At 45.7% G+C, this 27,123-nt stretch overlaps 1 pseudogene; it reads right to left on the reverse strand.

Annotated features, from left to right (window-relative positions):
- Nucleotides 1-976: 976 nt before the first annotated feature.
- On the reverse strand, nt 977-25,762 carry LOC115094328 (annotated as a pseudogene).
- Between the last annotated feature and the right edge of the window lie 1,361 nt (nt 25,763-27,123).

The following is a 27,123-nucleotide window of genomic DNA, read 5'->3' on the forward strand; positions in this document are numbered from 1 at the left end:
CATGTATGTGTGTGAGACAGAGGGAACATATTTTGTTTGTGTCTCTGTGTGTATGTGTGTTTCCCTGGTTCACACACACACACACACACACACACACATATAGGTTTGGAGAGTGGGAGATTTTAATTATTGGGTGTTATTTGATGTGTCTGATGTTTTGAAATATTTTATTGATGTTTAGGAAATTTTAAAATGATATATTAGGGGGATGCCAAAGAAGTATCCACCCAGGTGCCAAATACTCTAGGTACGCCTCTAGATAAGAACGACTTTTTCCAAGGAATGGAGTTCAGAAGGAAGAGTGGAGGGGGAGAGAAGAGAAGCTGGTTGTCAAGCTGGTGGCCACTGCAGTGCAAACACACTGGTATTGGTGTTTCAGTATAGGTTTATTACTAACAGGTCGATACAGTAAAGTGTGCTCCGTCGGAGCGCACTGTCAGCCTGCTCTGGACGCGTGTTTTCCCTTACCCCTTATTCAGTAAGGGGAGGAAAACACGCGGCCCACCCACGGCACCTAATAGCGCCCTCAACATGCAAATGCATGTTGATGGCTCTATTAGGTATGCGCGCGGGATCCAGTAAGTAAAATGTGCAGCCAAGCCGCACATTTTACTCTAAGAAATTAGCGCCGACCCAAAGGTCGGCGCTAATTTCTTCCGGCGCCAGGAAAGTGCACAGAAGAGCAGTAAAAACTGCTTTCCGACTTAATATCATGGCGATATTAAGTCGGAGGTCCCCAAAAGTAAAAAAAAGTAAAAAAAAAAAAAAAAAAAATTTGAATTCAGCCCGCGGCTGTCGGGCCGAAAACCGGACGCTCAATTTTGCAGGCGTCCGGTTTCCGAGCCCGTGGCTGTCAGCGGGCTCTAGAACCGACGCCGGCAAAATTGAGCGTCGGCTGTCAAACCCGCTGACAGCCGCCGCTCCAGGCCAAAAGGAGGCGCTAGGGATGCGCTAGTGTCCCTAGCGCCTCCTTTTCCTCGTTTGCACCGCGTCGCCTCATTTAAATACTGGATCGCTCGCACCGGCGAAGGGCCGGTGCGTGCGCCGGGAGAGCGGGCGTTCGTCCGCTCTCCCGCGGTTTTACAGTATCGATCCGTAACAAGGGTAATGACAGAACATCATTTCCTGTCTTATGCACTGCAGGTATCTCATCGTTTGGGGTAAAGCTTATATCTAGTACATGATTTCGGTCCCTTGTCATTTCACAGCAGTTTCTATTCATAGGCTGCACGGACACAGTTGAAGACAAGCCTTCTACTCGGAAACCTAACAGACATCACAGTATATACCACAAATGCGGAGTAAACACCACACACATACAGATAAATATCAAACCAAAGAAATGTGCGGCACATAAGTATCACCGTTCAATACATATATCTACAGCTTTATTAGTTTTTAGGCCAGCAGGAGAGATATTTGTTTTGCAATGTACACTTATTATTATAAAGAGCCCCTTCTTATAATAATAATAATAAAAATAATAATAATAATGCTGTAGATATATGTAGTGAACGGTCATACTTATGTGCCACACATTTCTTTGGTTTGATAGACAGCCCCGTATAACATTAATGCACATCAGGGGAAGAGCTCATGGATCTTTCTCTGGGATCCCAAGCCTTCTTTTTTGGCCTCCTAAATACTGGGAACCTCATCCCTTTTGAATCTCCCAAGGACCCTCAGGGGGTGGGCCTTTCTGTGCTTTGAGGCTAACTTTCTCTGAGCCAGTCCATGATTAACACCCTGGCCCTGGACCGTTCCAGGCCAGCCAAAACACTTTTTATCCTGACAGAAGAGTGAGTGCATTAATAGGCGAGAAGGAGAAAGCCTGAACTGTCCGCAGAATCCACCACATACCCGGGGCATCGCGGTCGGTCATTCTTAGGGAGGACTGCTTTGAAAGCCTGTCTGAGAGCTGCCTCCCTTCGCACAGATAAAAAAAATCATGGCCGGTTCCATCACTCACACACTTTTCTTACCCGGATTGTGAGGTGCTGTTGCCAGGAGTACATCTGTATCTGAAGAAGAAAAACACTACACATAGATTTGATTTTAGAAATGAGGCAGGTTGTTTTATCCCCATTTTACGGCCCTCAGAAGAAGCAGGCGCCAATGTACCCAAGCACCTTGTGGACAATTTCCAAAAGGGAAACCACATCTGGAGTTTCCCTTTATAAACTACCCATACAGCATGAGGGTTAAAAGTTCTCACGGACATCTACAGCGATGAGGCCTCCCCACAAATATTTAACCAGATCTGAAAAATCTCCTCCCAGGCTCTCCATGTAACAGCCCTGGACCCCCGTGCTCTCACTCCCAGCTTGGAACTGGGCGGATCCTCAGAGCCGCTTTAGGAAGATAAGGAGAGAAGAAAGGCCTCAGGATGTCGGCGAAGGCTTGGGTGAAGGTGTACAGGTGAGATTTATTATCTGCATTGTAAAATGAAACTTCTCCTGCCTCACAGTCCAGGAGAATCCCCACTGCCCGGGGGCTCTCGTTCAGGGGGAGCTCGGTCGGCGGGGAGGTGAGGGCCCAGTATCCACTTCCATACCACAGACACACTGCCCAGTATCCCTCCTCAGGGTGACAGTGAGATCCCCCCCTTCCTCCTCACAGAGTCTCTGCACACCCCCAACTCCCAAAAAAACCCATCCCCCACTTCCACCTCCACCTCCCAGTAATGTCTCCCCGAGATGAAGCCCTCACACCCCAGCACACAGTGGTAAGAATCAAATCTCCAGGGGCTGAAGGGCAGGAGCTGTGTTTTGTAGAAAGTGCCGAGCACCTCCGTGAAGGTGAGGGTGTCTTCCGGCCTGACACTTTTCCGATCCTCAGACAGGAGGAGCAGGGGATGAGCAGTTTCAGGATCCAGAGTCACGTCCACTGCAGGGAGGAGATACATTAATGAACATCAAATAGCGCCTCACCCACCCATTCCTAATCCTCATTGGCTGGTTCCTGAGTCACATACTTAAACGTATGAGAGGTGCGCTGTTATTGGCTGTCAGTCGCTGTAAAGGCTCAGCTATACCAGCGACCCTATTTGCCAGCTGGTCTTCAGTGCTTCCCATTGGACGATTCCATTCACACCATTACCGAATAAGCTATTGAAAGTTTCTAATTGGTTAATTCACTCCCAGGCTTCCCAAAACACACGACCCTATTGGCCCCGTGCCTTCACTAATATTCTGGTTTCAGCTTTGCAGGGACCATTTTCCATCCAGAGGGTGGAAGGACATGTTTGTATGAGGAGAATCTTTTAACATATTCAACTGTTCACATTTATATTTCCTTTCCACTGAAACCCCCAGCTACACAATACGAATAAAGAAAGTTCCATATTAATCAAATAATTCCCAGATGGACCTGAGTTTCATCCACAGCTCACAGCTACTGCATTTACTTACTGCATAGTGACCATAGAATAGAAAGCTCAGGATGTGTTCCTCGTTCTAGTACTTGTGTAATCACGCAATCAATAGCTATCATTAAACTTCAGTCTCTTGCTCTGAGACAGCTGCAATAGGAAGAACAAATCTTGCAATACGACACCAATAAAGGCAGGTCCAATAGTTACTGTAACAGGCCAGTTCTGTGTGTCAGGCATTACATGTGCCCCTGTGGCAGGAAGTGCAGAAACTGGGCTGGACAGCAGGATGGAGCAGTGCCGGTGCTAGGTGTCTGGGCTGAGAAGCTGCACCGGCCACGCAGGCGGGAAGGAGGTGCAGACAGTAGGAAGCAGTGGTGACAGTGAAAGAGCAAGTGACAGCGGAGCATTGAAGGCTATGGGGACAGCGGTTTCCTGGCTGGAAGGGAAAAAGATTGGGAATACCAGAGAGGGGAGGGGGCCTGGAATTGGGGAGGGGAAAGAGGAGGAGAGGGGTTTAGGGCAGTGATAGAAATGTAGGGAATGGCTAAAGGCTGTAGGGGAAGCAGATTCAAAACTGGAATGGGGAACGAGAGAGTGCTGGGGATGCAGAGGGGAAGCGGGGAGGAGAGGGTTTCAGATGGGAGAGGGCTGAGGATGCAGTGAAGTAGGGGAGGAGAGGGTTAACCTGGAAAGAGGGAATGGAACATCTCTTTATATTGGTGTAATATGCAGACCTCCATCACAGACAGAGGAGATGGAATAGATTTAATGGAGAATACTCACAAGATTGCTATGAAAGGGAAGGTGCTGCTGCTAGGAGATTTTAATCTTCTGATTGTTGATTGGGACACCCCAACTGCAGTATCTTCTAGAAACAGGGAGATCCTGGATCCTCTGCAAGGAAAACTGTTCTGAAAACTGGTAGGGGAACCCACACGGGAGAGGACGATACTGGACCTGATGCTTACCAACAGGGACAGTATCTCTGATGTTGTAGTGGATGATCACCTGGCAACCAGTGACCGCTGGATGGGGCGGTTCAATATTAGGATGCAAGAGATGAAGGTTCATTCACAGGCGAGGGTCCTAGACTTCAGGAAAACTAACTTTTTCAAAATGGGGGGGAGTACTTCGAGGAGTCGTTAGCTGGATGGGAAAATCTATGGGAAGTAGAAGGACAGTGGGCAAAACTAAAAGGAGACATAATAAGGGCGAAATAATCTTTTTGTGAGGAACGTAAATAAAGGGAAGAAGAAAAAGCATTATGGTTTTCTAAAGAATAGTTGAAAGGGTAATGGAAAAAAGGTTAGCATTCATAAACTGTAATAGATGGCAGAAGAAGACAGGCGACAATTTCTGGAAAAATTAAGAGAAGCTGGGAAAGCAGTCAGGAATGAGAAAATTCAAATAAAAGAAAAATTAGCAAATAACATAAAACGGGGGGGGGGGGGGGGGGGGACAAGACTTTTTTTTAGATATGTTAGTGATAGAAAGAAGTGCAAAAATGGCCTTGTGAGACTCAGAGGTGAAGTGGAGGAATATGTAGAGGCTGATGAGGAAAAAGCAAAATTGCTTAACAAATATTTCTGTTCAGTGTTCACTGTGGAAGGGCCTGGAGCAGGACCACATAAAACAAACACAAATTAGTTTGGAAGCGAGGTAACCCTCAATCGATTTTCAGAACAGTGTGTTCGTGAGGAGCTAACTAAACTTAAAGTAGATAAGGCAATGGGGCCAGATGGGGTACATCCGCGGATACTAGGGGACCTTAGAGATGTCCTGGCAGCTCCGCTGGCTGACCTTTTCAATGCTTCTTTAGAGTCTGGAGTAGCTCCGGTGGACTGGAAAAGGGCGGATGTTGTTCCTATTCATAAAAGGGGAAGGAGGAGGCTGGGAACTACAGGCCAGTTAGTCTGACCTCTGTGGTGAGTAAACTAAAGGAATCGCTGCTAAAACAGAGGATAGTGCAATTTTTGGAATCCAATGGATTGCAAGATGCAAGGAAGAATAGTTTTACCAGAGATAAATCTTGTCAGACGAGTCTGATCAATTTCTTTGATTGGGTGACCAGAGAGTTGGATCCAGGGAGAGTGCGAGACGTAGTGTACTTGGATTTCAGCAAGGCCTTTGGCACAGGGTTCCACACAGAAGTCTTATAAATAAATTGTGCTCCCTTGGTATGGATCCTAGAGTGACTGACTGGGTTAGAAACGGCTGAGTGGGAGGCAACAAAGGGTAGTAGTAAATGGAGTTTTCTCTGAGGAGGGGGGTGTTATTAGCAGTGTGCCTAAGGGATCAGTCCTTGGACTGGTTCTTTTCAACATGTTTGTGAGCTACATAAATAACAGAAAGGTTGTCTGGAAAGGTTTGATTTTTTTTGCCAATGATACCAAAATCCGTAACAGGCTGGACAGTCAGGAAGGAGTGGAAAACATAAGGAAGGATCTAGCAAAAGCTCGAGGACTGGTCTAAGGTCTTGCAGCTAAGCTTTAATGCTAAAAATGACAGAGTAATGCATTTAGGATACAAAATCCAAGGGAAAGGTACAGTATTGGAGATGAAATTCTTCTAAGCACAAAGGAAGAGTGGGATCTGGGGGTAATTGTATCTGTTGATCTTAAGGTGGCCAAACAGGTGGATAAAGCAAAGATTAAAGCCAGAAAAATGCTTGGTTGCATAGGGAGAGGATTAGTCAGCAGAAAAAGGGAGGTGATATTGCACCAATATCGGTCACAGGTGAGATCTCACTTGGAAAACTGTGTACACTTCTGGAGGCCTCACTATCAAAAGGATGTAAATAGGATGGAGTCAGTCCAGAGGGTGGCTACTAAAATGGTCAATGTTCTAAAGCTAAACATGAAAGATGAGATAGGAGAGATATGATAGAGACATTCAAATATGTCAAAGGTTCCCATGCACAGGAGGGGAGCCTTCTTCAATGGAAAGAAGGCTCTAGAATGAGAGGTCATCAGATGAGGGTGAAAGGGGGTAGATTCAGGAGTAATCTTAGGAAATATAGCTTTACAGACAGGGTGGTGGATGAGTGGCACAGCCTCCCAGTAGAAGTGGTGGATTCAAGAAAGCATGGGATAAATACAGGGAATCTCTAAGGAACTGATGAGAATTGTAATGCTAAATTAATTGGACAGATGGGCAGATTGGATGGGCCATGTGGTCTTTTTTTGCCATCATGTTTCCATGGGGAAGGGGTGAGGGAAAGGGAATGGAGGGGTGCTGACAGCAACAGCAATGGAGAAAGTGCCAGTGGCGTGCTGATGGTTGTAGAGTTAGCAGCTTCACAGCTGAGAAGAGAAAGGAAGATGGCTGGGGAAAGAGTAGAAAAGATACTGCTGAGATTGGGAGGGGAAGAGAAGGAGAAGGGTTAGGCCTGGGGGGGGAGTGGGAGAAAGAGGATAAGGATACTGCTGGCTTTTAAGGGAGGAAAATCCTGGGGTTACTTATGGCCAAAAGGGGCAGCTGCCCTGACCCTACATAGCAGGGGACTCATTGCATGGGCACATGCAGGACTCTGCTCCGTGACTCTATTGGCCAGTGCCCTGAATCTCAGGAAAAGAGAACAGCCCCCTGCTTCCTCTTCCAGCCCCTATACTCCCAGGAAGCTTGCAGGGAACAGGAAGAGAAGAGTGAGACTGGAGGAGACACTGCAGAGAAAAGAAGAGCCACTCTGCTCCCTAATCCAGCACATCCCTTCATTTAGGGACAGGAAAGCAAAGTGATCCTGGAGCAGACAATGCAAAGCAATGAAGGTGGCCAACATTTCCATGCACTATAACTGGACACCTTACTAAACTTGGGACTTTAGGACCGGTGGGGGGTGGAGTGGGGACAGACTACTGTCAGTTGTCTATCCACTCATCACTTGCTTTCAAGCACTCTCTCTATATATACTTTGTTTTATAAAATATTATTATTTCAACAATCATCATAAACACATCAAACACAGCCTCGCTCATGTAGTTTTGCTCTCCATCACAACTAAAGCCTCTCTAATGCATTTACACATCCAGCTCCATACTCCCCAATAAAAACACAACCTCCTCTTTCATACAGGTTGACACACTCCCAAAGGCACAACCTCTTCTCATTCACCCACACACTCCCAAACACACAGCTTCTTCTCTCAGACACATGCACGCTCCCAACACACAGCCATCTCTCTCAGACAGATACACCCACACTCTCAAATACACAGCTTCCTCTTTCATACACACTCCCAATCACACAGCCATTTCTCTCAGACAGATACACCCACACTTTCAAATACTCAGTCTCCTCTCTCATACACACATACACACTCCCAAACACACAGCCTCCTCTCTCAGACAGACACATGCACTCTCCCAAACACACAGCCATCTTTTTCAGTCATACATGCACTCCTAAACACTGTAGGCCCAATATTCAAAGCTGGCCGTGTAAGTAACTTAACTGGTTAGAACTTATCCGGCAAAGTTACGATGTATATTCAGCAGCAAGGCGAAGCCGCTGAATATACGCATATATGTGCGCACTTCGCGAGATGTCTTCTCAGCTAAGTTTAGACTTGCTCTTTGGGAGCATCTAAATTATGACATACACATATATATACAACTCTGAATATCAGTAGTTAGGCGTATAAATTGTACATCTAACTCGCTCTGTCCCCAATCCGCCAATACATGCCCACTTTTTTTGTGCATATATTTTAGGCATATAAAGGACTTGTATGGCTAAGTGGCGGCCGCTGAACATGGGCGTATATTAAGTGGCTGTTACCCGCATAAGGTCCACTTATTCGGCTAAATAGTGTTAAATGCACTTTGAATAGTGGACCCAGTGTCTCCTCTCTCAGACACACACTCATCCCTTATAAACATAGGGGCGGATTTTAAAAGCCCTGCTCGCGTAAATCCGCCTGGATTTATGCGAGCAGGGCCTTGCGCGCCGGCGCGCCTATTTTCCATAGGCCTGCCGGCGCGCGCAGTTCCTGGTGTCTGCTTCCATCCATGCCTAAGACTTTACCGGAGTTCGCTTCACCATCAGCGTGGTCTGCGACCAGCCACAAGTGGCTGTGTAGGGCACGCGGCGATGCAGCACTCACTCAGTACTTTCTCCATAATCCTGAACCTTGCCTGAAACCTCCAAGCAACCGAATTCTTGTCTGAGTTCCAAGCATCCTTGTCTCGTCTGAAGTTGCAAGTTCCAGTACCATCGCCTGTCCATCCTGTCGCATCTGCCATTCCCAAGCGGCAGTTCCGAAAGGACTATCGAGTGGCCGGAGAGCTACCCCAGAGACCAACATTGCGTTGTTGGGTCTCTTTGATGCATTCAGGTTCGGCAGAGGTCAGGGCTCCTGGTGTTCAGCCTGTCCGCCCGTGCTTCTACACTTCTCGCCTGCCTCGGCGCTTCCTGGAGCCCCTCTGTGGTCGCGCTGTGGTCCAAGGGCACACTAAGCTCCCCGGAATTGGGACCGCTCCCCAGCGCTCCAGTAACAAAGAGGAAGCATCCTTGTTCTTCCCAGCCAGGCAGTTCAGAGATTACATTCAACTAGTGCAGTATGGATTTCTTTTAATTTATATATTTAGGAATTTCTCAATTCTTTTGGTGCCATTTGCCCTGGAAAATCAGAGGTGACACATTCATCAGATATGATTTCTGAAACGTGTGTGTGTGTGTGTGTATATGTTTGTGTATACTGAAGCACACACATATATGTGATGGAGCAAAGGTAGGAACTCAGTGCTGGGCCCAGAGCCATATGGGGCACTGCTGACCCCTCCTGGACCTTCTAAGATGTTTTGGTAAAGACCAGCAGGGGTTGAAGAGGTTGTGCAGGATGGGGCAAGCTTTGGTGAAGGCAGGACCAGTGGAAGCAGTAGGTGGACTTGTGTTGTGGCCTAGAGTGCCTCGGGCATGGGGGCGGCAGCAGCATGGCCTCTCCTTTTTCCTGCTTCCGCTGCCTGGATGAAGGCGAGGTTATGCTGCTGCTGTCATAATCAGGAGGGGAAAACAGCATGGGCCAGATGCTGGCAGAAGCAGAAGCAGCAGTGGCCCTGGGCCCGCATGGCACTCAGGAGCAAGAAGAGGAGCAGCGAGGTCGTGTGGAGGGAAGAAACGGGAGAAGCAGTAGTGGCCCCCCAGACCCTGGAAGAAACAGGAGAAGCAGAGGTACTGGCCTCTGATCCGCTCACGCACAGGAACAACAAGAGGAGCAGTGGGGCAATGTGGATGACAGGAAGAGAAGTAATGTCAGCCATGGGCTTCAGGAGCAGGAGGCAGAGCAGCATCAGCTCCTGTGGCCCAAAGGATGAGGAAGAGCAGCAGAGGACTGAAGGAAGAGGCTGCTGCCTCCACTTGTGCTTTGACGGGGAGAGGTACAACTGACCGAGAGTGTGTGTGTGTGTGTGTGTGAGAGAGAGAGAGAGCGAGAATGCCAGCCTGTATGTGCATGTGCGGGAGCTACATGTCTAAGAGCCTCCCTCCTCTCCCCCAGTGAATCCATGACAATCTCAGGGCATCTGGAAATCAAACGTTCCCAGGTATGGAGAACAGGGGATTTTTAAATCCTTTTTAGTTTTAATTATTGGAGGGTATTTGATATGTCTGCTGTTTTGAAATGTTTTTTTTAATTATTTGGATGTTAAACTATTCATCAGCTGCTTTTGAAATACTTATTCCTTTTATGAATATGGTTTTACTACTATTGATTTACATTTCTCGATTTTATTGTTTGTTATTTTATGAGGAATGGTAATGTTTTTTCCATTGTCGCACTGCATACAGAGTCTGGCCTGTTACCGTTACCAGCGCCTTACAGTTTGAGCATCTCTCTTCTAAGCTACAGTCTTTGCATTGGTTGCCAATCAATTGATAGTTCCAATTTAATATTGTCAGTTTAGTCTTCAAGATCTAACCTGGTGAAGGCCCAAATCATTTACATTCTACCCTCAGCATTCTACCCTTGGAAAGTCTTTGCTTAGTGTATCCTCCATCAAGATGTTCCACCTGGCTGAGACACGGGCAAGAGCCTTTGCTGTTTTGTGACTGTGTAGTAATAACCTAGTACAAGTTTTTGGATCAGCGGACTATAAATTCTTGTTAAATAAATATGTAAATAATTAAATGGCTGATCAGCAAGTCTCATTAATAGACTGGATTATTTTGTATAATTAGTTATATTAGAGTCAGTTACCTGCATATCTACCACGATCCATCCACCAAGCTGTATTAATACAAAGACAAATATTGATCATATGTCAAAGAAAAGAAATAAATACAGTACTATGAAGAAATATGTTTATCAAATTGTGAATAAAACTTACCAAATCCTGCAGGAAGGGATTTTTTTTTATAGAGAAGAAAACGTAACAAATATAAAAATGTTAGAGATTCCAGTTTATAAAATGTTCATTGGAGAACTCAAGACATTTCCTGTATTATAAAGTAAGAACTTGGTATTTTTAATTAGCTAGAACAGAATCATAAATAGATATTTACAAATATTATAATTCTCTGTTTTTATGTTCAAAAGAAAATATGCAAGCTGTACCTCAATGTATATCACAAGCAATAATACCACAGGTGCAAAAGATAGGACTATGTAACATCAAACTAAATTATGTCATTAAATTATTGTGATGCTCTTATTTGGTCAGCTAAGAGTAATGGTATCAAAACAATACAGGTGGCAATAATTTTAATCTACAATCTCTTGTCTGCAATGGGCTCCAGAAAGTATTATACAGGAGCACCCCAAATTTTTAACATTTACCACTTCTCCATGTTGCTTTTTCCAAAACATTTTGTATGTAAATCATAATGTAAACCACACAGTGCTTCATGAAAAAATAAATGAGTACTTAGCACCATCATTCAACATTAAAAAAATATATATATCATTGTTTTCATCTCTAAAAAGATGAAAAGATGCTCTGCTGAACTATCCCAACATAGGCCGGTGTTTTGGCATGTACTGCCTTCACCAGGGGAAACATTTGCATAATAATTCTGTTGCCTGGACCCTCCTTCTCAAAAAATGGCAGAGCACCTGTGGCCTTGCTGTTTTTATGTTCATCAGGCATATTAAAAAAAAACCCAAAAAAAACCCAAACAGACAAATTCAGGTTGTCTTCTTATCATTATTTGTCAGATAATTCAGACTTGTCAGTGATCCTTCTTTGGGTTTTTACTATTTCCTGTAACCTGAGGTTATATTTTGTTGCCTTTTCTAAGGCTGATGCTGATGATGCAATCAGGATAAAATTGGTGGGATCTTGGAGGACAATTATGAAAATGATTTCCAAGGGTAAAAAGCATTAATTGTGCCCCATCAATGAGGCTGAAGGTGCAAGTGCTGAGTGGAGAGGTTGCCAGAGGATGTTACAGGTGCAGCAAGTGGAAGTAACTCCTAAGGGCAGGGTGGGGAGAGTTAAAGATTGAATGGAGGTAGGCCTGGGGGGAGGTGTTACAGGTGCACACAGCAAGTGGAGGCATTCCCGGGAGAGGTTAAAGGTGCACACGGTGAATGGAGCATTCCTGGGGCAGGGGAGGAAAAGTACACAGGTAGAAGTATTTCCAAATATTCACACACATTTTTCCAGCACAATCTCCCCACATTTGAAGCAGGTGTTAGTGACCATGCAATCTTTCACTTTCAGTACTGGTGCAAAGCTGGTAGGTAAAAAGTGCATGTGGGCATTAGATCAATGTGGGCAGTTTCATTATTGCCCCTTAAGTGTAAGAATCGCTCCCGCAGCTCCCTTGGGATATTTTCTACAACTCTCTACATTTCTATATTTTCTTTGTTTATTTATAATTAAAAGCAAATCCCTTCATTTTATATATTACAAAGAGTGGAACACTTTACATGACATTTATTATTTCCATAAGAATATAAGAAGTGCCCTACTGGATCAGACCAAAGTCCTTCGAACCCAGCATCCTGTCTCCGACAGTGGTCAGTCCAGGTCACAAGTACTTGTCAGATCCCCAATAGTTGCTCCATTTCTTGTATCTCAGTCCCAGGGATAAGTGCTGGCTTTCCCAAGTCTACCTGGCTAATAACTGTTTATGGACTTTTCCTTCAGGAACTCATCCAATCCTCTTTTGAACCCCACTGTGTTAGTAGTGTCATGGAGGGTCCCTTGATCCTAGTGTTTCTTGAAAAAGTAAATAACCATTCTCTGTCTGCCCACTGCAGCCCCCCCTGATTTTATAAATCTCAATCATATCCCCTGCAGTCGTTTTGTTCTGCCAGAAGTTTGTCTATAGAATATACTGAGAAAACTCAGAGATTTAGGATTTGAATGTTTTGCATGGCAAGTTTTGCAATTTGAAATTTAGGAAAATGTAAGAAAAAGTGACAGATTAACAAATAAGAGACCAGGGAAGAAGGGAGAGTAGGAAGTCATGAGCACAAATAGAAGAAGAGAGGAGAAATCTCTCATCTATGCATGGAGACTGTAGATTTGTATCTGATAAGCTTCATATTCTGACTGCTTAAGATTTACTACAAACAGATAAACCGAAAGTAAAAGAGAAAGATTCTTCTTTACCTCCAAAGCTTGTGATCAGTTTCTTCAATTGCTGAGGGTATCTCAGTGGGAAACCCATTTTCAGGTCAGTAGAAACAGCCTCTGGTTCTGGAAACTTCAATTTCTGACACCTACAGGTAAGAGAGTCACTGGGATATTCTGGGACGTGTTAAACCCCATGAGGACAGAGATCAGACAGGTGGAGGGAATGAGATATACCAAAGGCTTTGGTTTCTCTTCATTATGCAACTGCAGCAAGGCCTGTAAATTCTGGTCATTATCACCGAATTTGCCAGTCCCTGCAGAATCACTGGAAACCAGTTGTGCATTCTGACCCTCCTCAGATCTCGTGCTCTTTACATCTGGTATCCCCATCATCATCGCCCCTCCTCTCCCCCGCCCCGTGTAGGGAGGTGCCAGGGCCTGTCTTGGTCCAGCAGTGGCTGCTGTGGAAGGATGCACTAATTGCAGGCACTGAGCCGGCCGACCTGCATTCCTGCGAAGTCTCCGGCTTTGACCCAGGGCCCCCACGGGATTCTAAATGAATTGCTGGGCCTCTGGACAAACAGCGGAAACCTCCAGGTCTTGCAGCTGGAGTGGCCCGTGCACCCCAGAAAAGAAGGTTCCGTAGCATGGAAGAATGGGACTGAGTCGTTGCCCCCCCCTGGCACTTCCAGCGAGACCCGAGAAGGAGCAGTAGGCGCGCTGGCATGCAAATCAGGAAGAAAGAGGGTGGAGTCCCATCTGCTACATGGGACTGGAGGAGGAGGAGGCAGCTGCTGCTGCTGGTGGAGTCAGGCCTGGTGGGGAGAGCATGAGTGAGTGTGTTAGAGAGAGAGAGAATCAGGTTGTGAGAGAATGAGGAGAGTGAGGATGAATGTGTGTGAGAGAATGTGCACGAGTGAGCACGGGAGCGTCTGTATATCCACAGCTATCTCTAAAGTGATCAGAGGACCTGCCTGCGTGGAGGCCAGGGGAGGGAGTGGGGTGCGCGAGCGCACATCAGCCAGCAACGCCCCCACAATTACCGCAGGCTGCTAGTGCCAGACCAGAGAGCAGCCCCCACACCTCTCCCTGAACTGGGCTAGGGAAGGGTGGAAAGGGATCCATAGGGTGGAGATTGGTGGGGGTGCAGGGGGGGGGGATGATTTACAGAGGAGCAGAGAGGAAGCTGGGGGGGGGGTGGAGAGATGAAGTCTGGTGGGGGAGAGGGGTTTGTGCTGGTGGGAGAGAAGTTCTGCCATGGCAGACAGTAAAAAAAGAGAGGGCCAAGACGGGGAAGGAAGAAAAGGGGTTGTGGTTCTCTTTCCCTCCCCTTCCTCTACTCCCCTCCATTTGTCAGTGCTTCTTCCCATTCTTAATCCCACTCTTCTCAATCATTCCCCACCTCCCTCTCCCCACAATTCCCCAATTCCTCCCTTTCACCAATCAATAAGATCCTTTCTTCCCCGTTCCCTACCACCACCACCACCACCATCGCCAAAAATAAATATCCAGCCTCAAAGAAATTATGAGGAAACTAACGTTTACCTTCTCGGGGCGTCCTTGTCATCCTAGAGGAGAAAAGAGACAGAGATTATTTCTAGTTCCATCCTACAGATTACGAGCAGCTGTTGTACACTTTAGGATATTCCACTCACAGCTCTGCACAATCACACAATAGCCTGCTAAGTAGCGCCGTCAGCACTTAAAAATAGATGAAGTAAGAGGGCCAGTGGCCCGATCCCTTTCCTCCTCCCTCCCCCCTCCCCCAAAAAAAACGTCTCAATTGACCCTGTCGGGCCGTGATTCCCGCACCACCCCAAACCTCTCACACTAGTAGAAGACCCCCCCCCTGGTTTGTAGGTGGGTTCCCCTATATTGCCAAGTATTAACATTGGGTGCCCCACGTCCTCCCACCCACCCGCAGTACTGAAATGTTGCACTGGCACACCCCCTCCCCATTCCCCACCCCACCCCACCCCAAATACCTGCAATTTCTCTGCAGGGAGCGAGGGACCCACTCCCCTGCTCCTGGCACCTCCAGCGCTGCTCTGACAGAAGCAGCACCGGAAACGTCCACACTTACGCTGCCAGCGCTGCCTCTGCCAGAGCATCGCCGTGATGACACCACGTAGAAGGAACCACAGAAAGGCAGCGTTTTGTTTTCAAACACAGCTTCTGAAGCGCAGCAAGACTTTATGCCCGCTCTGGGGCGTGCGTAAAATTTGAAGGTTAAAATGAGATTTTTTTTTTTTTTCGCATCTTAGGGTAATAGCTAATAGCCTCACCTGCATGTTTTGCTGATGTTTAATGCAGTCGCCCACTGTACTGTTTGTTCAAGGTGGGGAAAACTACAAGTCTCAGAGGGAAATGGGATAACTCGGGAAGTGTGCCAATATAGCTTTCAATTATTTACTAAGCACAGTAAATTATGGCTATGCAGTGGGAGCTGACATGTTTGGAGTTGAGGTTATGTGTAGCTCCTTTGCCTGTACATTGTACTATTGTGCTAAGCTCAGGGCCACCCAAGCTGCTTTTCTTCCTTAATCCTGGTGACTGATGGCAGCCCTGTTGTAAGGTGAACTTCTTCATTTACAGCTGAAACAGGGGATGGGGCTGGTGGGGGGGAGGGGGGTTGAAAGCAGAGTGATAATCACCGATCTGAGACCCCAGGAACGGATGGGGATTGGGATAGGAGAAAAATTGGCAGGGGGGGAGGGAGAATGTGGGGGGGTGGGAGGGAGAGGGGAGGAGGGTGCAAGTACCATATTTGGATATTCGAGATTTCATCGATGGGAGTAGCAGACGCATGGGCCCCAATACTCCATGGCGGCCTCTGCTGGGAGGGTCTCTACCTGGATCTTTGTGTATTTTCTGCAGGTACAGTCTCTGAATTTTTGGGACCTCTAGTATGGAGACTCGTATAATATCCTGGAACATGTGAAGGATTCATTCTCCGATAAAGCGTTCTAAGATACTGAGCATATTAAAGCGGAAGTCTGCTGATATTGCTTTGCAGGAAACTCACCTATCTGATCCAGAGCATGTCAAACTGTGTAAAACTTGGGTGGGAAGTATACATTATGCATCTGCCACCACTCAGTCGGCTAGGGTGGCTATTCTGCTCAATAAACATCTACCCATCAGAGTCCAGAAGAGATCAAAGACCCAGAGGGCCGCTTTATTATTTTGATGGCAGAGCTGTATAACAAAAGTGTGGTTCTATGTAATCTCTATACCCCTAATCTCTATCACTCCGGGTTTTTCCAGGTCTTCTATCAACATTTGCTCCCATACATGGCCGAGACAATCATAGTGGGGGGAGACTTTAATACTATCCGGGATCCTCAGCTAGATGCTTCCCAACACCGTCGTAACGAGGTCGGGATGGGTAGAGGTCCAACTTTCCTAGAAAGCACTCTCCATCTGGTGGATGCGTGGTGCACACTATGCCCCGGGGAGAGGGAATTCACTCATCTCTCCCAGGCCCATGGTACTTACTCCCACCTAGACTATGTTCTCACTAGCAGTCATGCATTCTCAAGTGTGCTCGCGGCTAGTATTGACGACATTATTGTCTCTGATCATGCACCGGTCTGGATAGACCTGCAATTAGTGCAATCTCCTAGTTCAGTCAGGATTTGGAAGTTCCCCTTCTAGCTGAGGACAAGCAATTTCAGCAATATCTAGAGGAGAGGTGGTCTGACTTTGCTACCCTAAACCAAGAGTATCGGGAACAACCTACTTTGTTTTGGTATACCGCCAAGGTGGTCCTTCGCAGGGATATAATCGTGTAAACAGCTCATCAGTGGAAGATTTTGAATCAGTGTATCTTACAGCTGAGCACTCAACTGCGCAAAGCTAAGATCCAACTGATTCAGTCTAACATGAAGAGCGCACAAGAAAATTACCTTTCCATACAATGTACATTGAATACCCTACTCCATCAGTGGGCTAAGAAAAGCCTGTTATATTATCAATTTAAATTATATCAATATAGTAACAAGGCTGGCAAGCTGATGTCCCACATGATTAAATCCTCCCGTGCTCCTCATTATATTTCAGGGTTACGGAATCAGACTGGTCAGATGGAGACTAACACTCAGTTCATATTACTCCTTTTCAGGGAATACTACGCTAAGCTTTATATGACGGAGGGGTGGACGGAGGAGGCGTGTGCCCAATTTTGCACCCCCTTAAATATTCCTCGCCTCACAGATGCTCAAAAGGAGGCTCTCAACTCTCCCTTCTCGGCCGAGGAAATCAAACTAGCTATTTATTACTCTAAACAACTTAAAGCCCCCAGACCGGATGGGTTCTCTGTCGAATTCTATAAATGTCTTATGGACAAAGTGGCCACCCCATTGTCTGTTATTCTCGGAACTCACTGTCACCAGAAGTTACCCTCCAGATATGAATCTGGCCCACATATACCTTATTCCTAAAGCGGGTAAAGATCATTCATTACCTGAATCATATCGCCCGATTTCACTGCTCAACTTTGACCAAAAACTGTTAGCAAAGATTATGGCCGATCGCTTGGCAAAATTTCTTCCATCCTTGATAGGTAGTAATCAAGTTGGTTTTGTGCAGCAGCGCTACACCCTCTCTTATATTAGATGAGTACTAGTGGCCATGGAAATGTGCCAACACATGAAGACCCCTTATCTGGCTATCAGCTTTGATGCTGAAAAAGCCTTTGATCAAGTAGAATGGAACTACTTGTTTTACATCCTGCAGCAGATGGGCTTTGATGGTTTTTTTTATCAAGCGATACAGTTGATGTATCATGACCCCCAGGCAATTATTATTGCAAATTGGGAGCAGTCTAAATCTTTCAACATTAAAAGGGGACCGTGGCAGGGATGCCCATTATCCCCCTTACTTTTCATATTACAGATGGAACCCTTGCTATTAGCCATACAGGCGAATCGGGCAATTAGGGGCATACGCTTCCAATCTGAGGTCTTTAAGTGTGCTGCATTTATGTACGACCTCCTAGTATTTCTCACAGACCCCTACACCTCTCTCTCTCCCCTTTTGCATTTATTTTGGACTTTTGGAGGTTTATTTATTTTTTTATTTATTTAAAACTTTTATATACCGACATTCGATCGAGATATCACATCGGTTTACATGAAACAAGAAACCAATAAGGCAGGGACTGCTTTAAGGCAGGGACTGCTTATTTTACATTGTAACAAGATAACTTACATAGTAACATAGTAACTTACATAATGGTTAAAGCGGAGAATATGTTAACTGATTAATATTGAAAAAAGCATAACATTTAAAACTTGAAAGGATACGGGGGCTATAGAGAATAATGTTTAGAAAGGAGATTGGGAGGAAGCGTTGTAGTTAGTAACCTGTTAGGGATCCCTGAATAGGGATGTGGGGGAGGGAGGGTGGTGGGGAGAGGGGAGGTAGATATATAAATAATTAGGGGGATGGTTAGATCAGGGGGGAGCAGTGGAGGGGGGGTCTATTTGGAGGCAGGTTGGATCCCAGTGCAGGAGGTTGGATCCCATTGCAGGGGTTATGTATCAGGGGGGAAGGTTTTTCTGAAGAGCCAAGTTTTGAGTTGTTTTTTGAATACTTGAGTGGAGGGTTCGTTCCTAAGAAGGGGTGGGAGGGAATTCCAGAGGGTGGGGCCGGCCACTGACAAGGCTCGTCTTCTGGTGGAGGAGAGGTGCGCAGGATTTCAGTTGAACTAAGGTAAATCCTCAGCGCTGGCCTTTCCCGATGCTTTTAGAGAACAATGGTCAGACCCCTTTCCACTGCAATGGGAGGATGATTCTTTTTGTTATCTGGGGGTCCACATACCTAAAGATCCCAGTTTGATACATCAATTCAACATCCCACACTTGCTAAAGTATACGTGGATACTCTTACTACTTGGAAAAATCTGCCCTTGTCATTTTGTGGTTGAGTGAATTTAAACAAAATGATTATCCTCCTCAAATGGCTGCACTTTCTCCAAAACTTATCTCTCCAGCTTAAGGTGAAAGACTTGTCCTCAGTATATTGTTACCTGCGGACATTTTTATGGAGAGGTGGAAAGGCTCGCCTACCTCTCTCTTGGCTGCAGGAAAGGTGGGGAACTGGAGGATTGGGAGTTCCGGATTTAGCGGTGTATAATTTGGCCAGTAATTTGCAAATAGCTAGAGATTGGTTATTGGGCAAATCCCTCTATACTAATTTAACGACTGACAGCGCCTTGACTGCTCCGATAGACGTTAAGTATATCCTCCAGGTGGAGGTGACTAAGCTCCCGTCCTTTTTAATTCACTCTATAGTTACACAGCCGATCAGACAAGCATGGGTCAAGCTCACTAAACACCTGCAATTACCCAGGGTATACGCTTATCTATTGCCTATTGCTGGTAATGTGGACTTTTCTCGGGGCTCACAGTCTTCTGCCTTTAAGGTATGGGCGGATAAGGGGATTACCCAATTGGGGCAATTAATCACTATGGAGGGGAAACTGTTATCATTCTCGGAACTCCGAGAATATTATGGCCTGGGGCTGTCGTATGCCTTTTCATATCTACAGATCACTCACTACCTCCATGTCCGAGGCGTTCTTACAACAATTCACCTTTCAGAAGCTGGACAAGATACTGGAATTAACCAGAGAAAAGACTCCCTCACTATCTACCTATTATAAAGGCCTGAAGGTGGTTGGGCGGGTGGAAGTATACTCTATATTAGCCGATCGTTGGACTAGCGAAGGGGATTTTGTTGTCACTCCCTCGGTTCTTCGTGCTTGTTATAGTAGAGTGGCCAGGATCTCGTCTAACATGTATTACCGTGAATTACAATTCAAGTTTTTGGGGAGGGCATATGTTTCGTCACAGATAGCACATCTCCCACTGCATCGTGTGGGAGATGTAAGATGCGTTGGTCACATTGGCGCATGCCTTTTAGTCCTGTCCTGCTGTAAAACATTTTTGGAACCGTGTGGCTGGATATCTGGCGACCATTTTGCATGCCTCCATTCCAGTAGCCCCACTGTGGCTCCTGTTTGGTTGTATCCCCCCCCCCCCCCTGCGAATTCGAGATCCTGGTACACATTTATTGATCCAGAAAGCCTGTCTTTCAGGGAAGCGGGTAATACTATTAGGTTGGCGAAGTGAAGACCCACCGTCTTTCTGGACTTGGCGGAACTATTTTCATTCAATGATGAACATGGATCATTTACTTTCGAATAGCTCACCTCTGCATCGGAGATGATTCTTATCAACATGGGACTTGTACATACAGGCTCTTCCACACCCTGCCAGAAGTCGCATTCTCAATGGTTAAAGTTCATATGACTGTATCATACCATGGGGTTCAAACTGTTATGATTGATGCTATGACTTGTTGATTCTTCGAAATAAAAGAATGGTACTTGCAGGGGGGGAGGTGGGAGATAAGCAGGGGAAGGGGAGTGGAGTGTTGGGAGATAAAGCTTACAGGGGATCGCTTCACCCCCCTCCCCCCCCAGCCTAATCCACACTCCACTCAGCCACCAAAGAGCGAGCCTTCTCGACAGCGGCACCTACCATTTGGAATGCTATGCCCCCTGACCTCAGACAAGAATCCTGTCAATTGACATTCAGAAAAAAACTGAAAACTTGGCTATTTCAACAAGCCTTCCCTTAATCTGGGACCTCCACAGCTACAGGCACACTCCAAGGCCCTCTAATCATCGCACCCCCTTTACCGCTATTGTAAATAATGTTAATATGGTTAATGAAAATACAGTATTGATATTGTTTAGTTCCGAGTTTCCTCTGCCACTGGCTCCTCTTTTTCCCAGTTTAACTACCCCTGTTTTATTGTAATTTTCGCTATCTTCTTGGTTATGTTAACATTATTTCCCCTTGTTCCATGTAAACCGATATGATCTGATCTGTATCATGAATGTCGGTATAGAAAAGCACTAAATAAATAAATAAAATAAATAAATAAATAATCCTGTAGTTTTGTGGGGGAGTGTATCAGACTACAGCACTCCCTCGTTGTTATGTACTTTGTTTGGACAAATGCAATAAAAACGTTTATACATAACTCCCGATGCATTAGCAGAACATTAGCTTACTGCATCGGGAATTTAAAAAATAAAGGAGCTTGTGCATTTGGAAACTGTGTGCTGAATTTCAACTGAATTTCAATGCTCCACTTTCTGCATCGGCCTTAGAGAAAGGGGCTAGCAGTTGCAGGTCCGTGTGATAAACTATTCCAGACTCAGTTTTCACGATGAGAGTTTTTCCTTTGAAAACTGATGTAAAGTCTGTTGGTAAAAAGTCCTGGCAGAGTTCACACTTGGAACATTTCCCTGGATAGGACTAAATCCACAAGTGGAACTTACTGCAGGGTAAAATGGAACATAAGTGATAGGGGAAGTTTCAGACTGACGCGCACCCTGCACGCTCATATTCACAGGGAAAGCCCCCCGAGGAGTTTCTCTTTGGGAATTTGGTCGGGCAGGGGAAAGCGGGAGCCTTGTACCCGTGCAGCCTGCAGCTGTTGTGAAGCAAAGTCCCCACCAGAAAGTCTGCAGAGGGATTTCCCTTCCCTGATCTAACCCCCACCCTTTGCTTACCACCAGTAAAACTACCCGAACTGTGACCAGTGTGTGTGTGTGGGGGGGGGGGGGGGATGACTTTTAAATTCACGGGGTGAGGGGGGGAAATTCCCAGCGGCTCTCTAAAAGTTTTGAATGTTACCATAGGTACCAGCTCTGTGGATACAATGGGTGCTTCAGCGTCTCCAGTACTGAGTAAAATCCTTTACTGTGTCCAGGGAGGGGTAATTTGTGCTGTGTTTTGCACCTTCAATCATTTTGAAAAGTTGGCTCCTATGAAAGTGACCCTTCCCATGACTAAATGCCACTTCATTTATCTGCACAACTTCTGAAGCTTCAAGTTACGAACATAAATCCAAAACCTGCCCCTGCAAAGACACCCCCCCCCCCCCCCCCGAGCATCGTTTTTATGCAGGTTAGGAATATCGCTGTGTATTTTTAACAGGTTGAAATTCCTCTTAAGTGAATTCAGCCAGGTTTTACATCTAATTCATGATTTTATGCAATTTCAAGTTCAAGCAAGCCTGAAAATATTCGTGTGCACATCTATGTATATAATTTTTCCTATTACAGAATTCCACTTTTTTCTTATATGTTTTAGCATGCCTTATGTATCACTAAAGCTGAAATTCAAAATTTAAATTATTATTTTAAGTGAATTCTCTCTGCCCTCATGACAGATCTGTAACTTCCTTATAAATATTTCTGTAGCTGTCACCTTCAGTAACTCAGTGGCTGGCTGCTGACTCTTCTCCTCTATCTCTGAGATCAGTTGCTTGATGGAGGCACTTTGCTCTTCCAGCCAGATCACATTTTCCCCAATTCTCTGCAGAATCATCTTCTCTTCCTCCTCCAGTGTAGAGAGAAGGATGCGCTTTTCCTCAGTCAGAAACCGCTGCAACTCTTCAAACTCGGACTCAATCTTCTGCCTCTTGATCGCTGTCTCGCTCTGAATTGAACAAAGTGATGGAAATCTTCAGTAACACTGTCCTGGTTTTGTTGCACAGAGCTCTGGATACAGGTCCTGCAATGAACAAGCAGGCTGATGCAATACTGAGCGCCGGCCACAGTTGCATGGCTCAATGTGCAACTGGACTTGTGTTTGGGACGCACGTCCATAACCCCCAATGCAAAACAGGAGTTAGCACGTCCAAAACACACTTCCAGTCGCGCGCGTAGGTAATAGTGCTCATCACATGTAAATGCATATTGATGAGGCTATTATCTATTCCTCCGATGCAACAAAAAAAAAAAATATGCACCCAATGCCTACAGTTTTACTTGCCAAAACTAACTCCTGCTCTGAGCAGGCGTTAATTTTGGAGAAGCCCAAAAAATGTACAGAAAAGCAGAAAATACTGCTTTTCTGTACTTCCATCGACTTAATATTGTGGTGACGTAATATCGAGGTGATTTAATCAGTTGGAGGAACTAAAAAATTAGAAATGTCCCTAAAATAAATTTTAAAAAAAGGAGTGCCGGCAGTCAGGTTAGAAAAAGGGTCGCTCAATTAACGAGCAAAATTTCCCCTAGCGCCTCCTTTTTACCCTGGCACCTGATTTAAATATTAAATCGGGCGCCCAGGAGAGGTGGCTCGGCACTCATTAAGGGAGCGGGCGCTCCTGCCTGAGCGCCCGTTTAAACGTGTGACAATATTGCATCGGCCTCAAGGAATCTCTGCTGTTCCCAGAGTCCTACTGAGCTTTGTGTAACCAGAGCGTCCACAGTCAGAAACTATATCATGGAGTTCACAGGAGTCAGTCAAAAGCTACAAACAACAAATGATTACATTAGATGAAAATTATCTTTCATGTCACAGAGTTTAAGATGTAAATTTACATCCTGCAATTAATTTTTTTTTAAATGCATCAGGAAAAATGTATCCCTGACCTCTAAGGGCGTGAGGAGAAATGTTCTGATTCACAGGCTGCCTATTTCCAGCCCATAAGGAACCAAGAAATACTTCCCAGGCCCTCTGACAGAAGGCAGGTTAAATCCTGTAATTCTGTGATTGATCAGGTTCAGGGGACTGATGCAGTGAGAGGAACAAGGTCCCTACAGAGACCTGCTCAGAAGGAGACACAGACACAGACACCCACCCTCAGCTCCTCAGCTTTCTGCTCCTCATTGGATTTAAACGTCAGAAGATCTTCCAGCTGATTTCTCAGAGGTTCCAAGCACATTTGACATTTTATCTGTGAACAATAAACATCTTTGGCTTGAATTTCAATATTATATTTAAAAAGTTAGTTATTAGTTATTTATTTTTATATACTGACATTCAATCTGAGATATCATATCAGTTTACATTCAGGTACTGTAGGTATTTTCCCTGTCCCCAGAGGGCTTACAATCTAAGTTTGTATCTGAGGCAATGGAGGGTAAAGTGACTTGCCCAAGGTCACAAGGAACGAGAGCGGTCTCCTGGTTCATAAGCCCTCTGCTCTAACCACTAGGCTATTCCTCCTCACTAGTTTAGATACTTTTTTAAAAGCTGATGGATTATGGATGAATTTGAAATGCACACCAGTGGACAGGAACCAGGGTTGCAGCCTGGACAATAGGTGCTACTGCTCCTTTTGTGAGATTTTAGAGGTAAAATTGTCAGTAATGGGTGAAAATTCAAAGGTCTGTGTGTAACTTCAACTATGCATAAGACAACCTGATTTCCAGACACAAGAAGTGTGCATCACGTGAGTCTGAATATCAGGTTATGTGACTAAATGCATGTACATGCACCATGACAATGAAGATACTGATACACACCTTACATTCCTGCACTGCCTTCTCTACGTGGGTCACGGTGACCCAGGGATGCACTGTTGGACCGATGCAGTAAGACGGGCGCTCAAAGCAGGCGCCCGTATCGAGCGTCTCTTGTCTTAATCGGGTGCATCCCATGCACCCGATGCAGTATTTCAATGAGAGGGAAATCTAGCAGCATAAAAAGGGCACTCTAAGGGGGAGCTGTGCGTCTGTAGCCCTCAGAGGAGTATATTGCAACGGGCGCTCAATACGAGTGTCCATTTTGATCGGACTTCTTTTTGATTATTTTGCTGAGGTGCTGAAGTTTATTATATTTATTTATTTTTATTTCATTCATTTATACATTTTTTATATACCGTGGCACGTTGAAAACGTCATCTCGGTTTACAATAAACAATAATTCAGCAACTAGCTTTACATTCTAATGACCATAGAACAAAACAAGTACAAGTAATTCAATGAATGATAGAAACATGTAATACAAGTTAAACAAGCCTAAAATGGGTAATAATATAGGAGGTAAGTATAAATATCTAGGTATATTCAAACAATAGTAGTTAGGAGAATATATCAGGCGCCCTTTGCTATGGACGTCTAAATTGCGTGTGGCCATCAGAAAAATGCGCTTCTTTCTGATTGAATCAAGATACATATATTTTCTCCACCGCAAGCAGTAAATTTATGAGTCAGGATGATACTGAGGAGGACACATTCATTGCCACACAGAGGAGCATATTTTGTAATGTTTCTCGTGAGCCCTTGACTCCAAGTTTACTTTACTCCACCCCCCCCCCCCCCCCCCGGAGCTGGAGTTAAATTCCCTGTGTTAAAAAATGTGCGTCAGTCGCCCGGTCTTTGGGTGCACTTTCTTGCATCGGATGATAATACTTAATATGTTCATCTACAATGGATTTCCGTGCGTGGGGGCGCGCTATCAGGCACGCATTTGTTGGAACACGTGTTTTGGATGTGCTGATCTCTTTACTGCATCAGATGCTATTCTGATGCAGTAAACCCGCGAGTAAACCCGTGCGCTAGGCTGAGCGCGCCTTATCGCATCGGCCCCTGTGATAATAAAAGATACTGACACACACCTTGTATTGCTGCACAGCCTCCTCTATGGGGATCACAGGGTGAGATCTGTGATCCTGGGACTCTCTACAAACAACACAGATTGGTCTCTGATCCTCTTCACAGAACAGCTTCAGTTTCTCTTCGTGCACCTCACACAGATTCTCCTCTTTTGGTTTCACTGAACACCGAGAAAGCTTTATTGCTATTTCGGTCATATTTGCCAGTTGCCTGTTAGGCCTGAGCTTCCTCCTTCGAAACCTTTTCCTGCACTGGGGGCAGGTGAAGTTTGCATCTATCCCCTCCCAGGTCTGAGTGATACAGGAGCAACAGAAGTTGTGTCCACAGTCTAAGGTTACCGGATCTGTAAAATAATCCAAACAGATGGAACAAGAAGCTTCATCTTGCAAACTCTCAGAGGGGTTTGCAGAAGCCATGATTTTTACAAGAAGTAAGAGCAAGATTTAGTTTCGGTTTCATGTGCTGACTAGTGATTAGTTGGAAATTGAGGGGCGTGGATGGGATCTTTGCCAGCTCTGGAGCAGACAGTGCAGTGAGGGAGGGTCCTGGGCTGTCGGCTCTCCGTGCTTTCTCTCAAATCCTCCACAGCTTCCCAGCCACAGGGAGCCCAGAGTCTGGGAGCAGCAACCTCGTCCCCTTAAGCTCCTTTCAACCTCTGCTGTGCTGTCCCCCATCTTACTTCAGATGAAATAAATTGTGTACTTTTTATATTTTACACTATGTCTGTTGCCCCTACGAAGATGAAACAATCCTCTTAATAGGAACCCACAGGGTTTCTCTACAAAAAAGAATGTGCTTTTTTGTACATCCCCACAGCAGGAGCCTCCCCCATAGCCCCATCTTTCAACCTTTCACTCTTCTAATGTCCGGACAGGCTGGCGATGGCGGCGCATCCCGCGGAGGCTTCAGATGGCAGCGCAGCGGGTTTGGGGTCAGGTTAAGCAAGGTAGCGAAGGGGTACAAGGAGTACAGGAACAAGGGCGGAGAAAGCAGAGAGCTAGATCTACTTCTTCTTCAAGTTCGTCCTCCTCATCTAGTTCCAGGGAGTCAGGTCCTATTCAACGTGCGGTATTAGAGGAGGGGCCTAGGCAAGAAATGGGGCATCCGGCGTTGGCATCGCTAACCGAGTTGTGGGAGGAGGTGCCAAAGCGACTAGTGCGGCGTACACGTAAAAGAAAGTATGTGGATATATTTAAATTAGAAGAGAGACGAGGGGGTAGGAAGGATAAGAAGGAGGCAAAGAAAAAAGGGAAAGGAGGGAGGACGGGGCCGAAAGTATCAAAAAATGTGGTTAATTAGATGCAGGGATTTTTGAGATTGGCCAGTGTAGTTGGGAACTTTGACCCGAGTCAGTATGGCCCGCTGCTGTCCTATGCGGACAGCATTCTAGGGGCATTCAAGGATTATGAAGGTTGGGCTTGGCTCAACTATGTTGAGAAATTTCGGGACAAGATGGCAGGGAATAGATTTATGGCGTGGGGCACACAGGACATACATCTGTGGTTAACCCAGATGACTTACAAAGTGGTTAACACGGGTAGAAGTGCAGGGGTAGGGGGAGGTAGAAGTGGTAATGCCAAGGGGTCCGGGGCGGGCGGTGGGAAAGGTAATTCCTTTCAAGGTCAAGGGGGTGTTAGGAAGTCGGAGAAAGGGGGCAAGTTTTCTTCAGGGGGATCAGACGTTTGCTGGCGATACAATAAACTTACCTGTCTGTTTCCAGCGTGCAAATTTCGACATGCGTGCGCAGCCTGTGGTGGAGCGCATCCGGCCACAAAGTGCTCAGGGTCAGGGTACCACCAATC

The sequence above is a fragment of the Rhinatrema bivittatum genome, chromosome 1 (genome assembly GCF_901001135.1).
Source record: "Rhinatrema bivittatum chromosome 1, aRhiBiv1.1, whole genome shotgun sequence".
Classification (NCBI taxonomy): Eukaryota; Metazoa; Chordata; class Amphibia; order Gymnophiona; family Rhinatrematidae; genus Rhinatrema; species Rhinatrema bivittatum.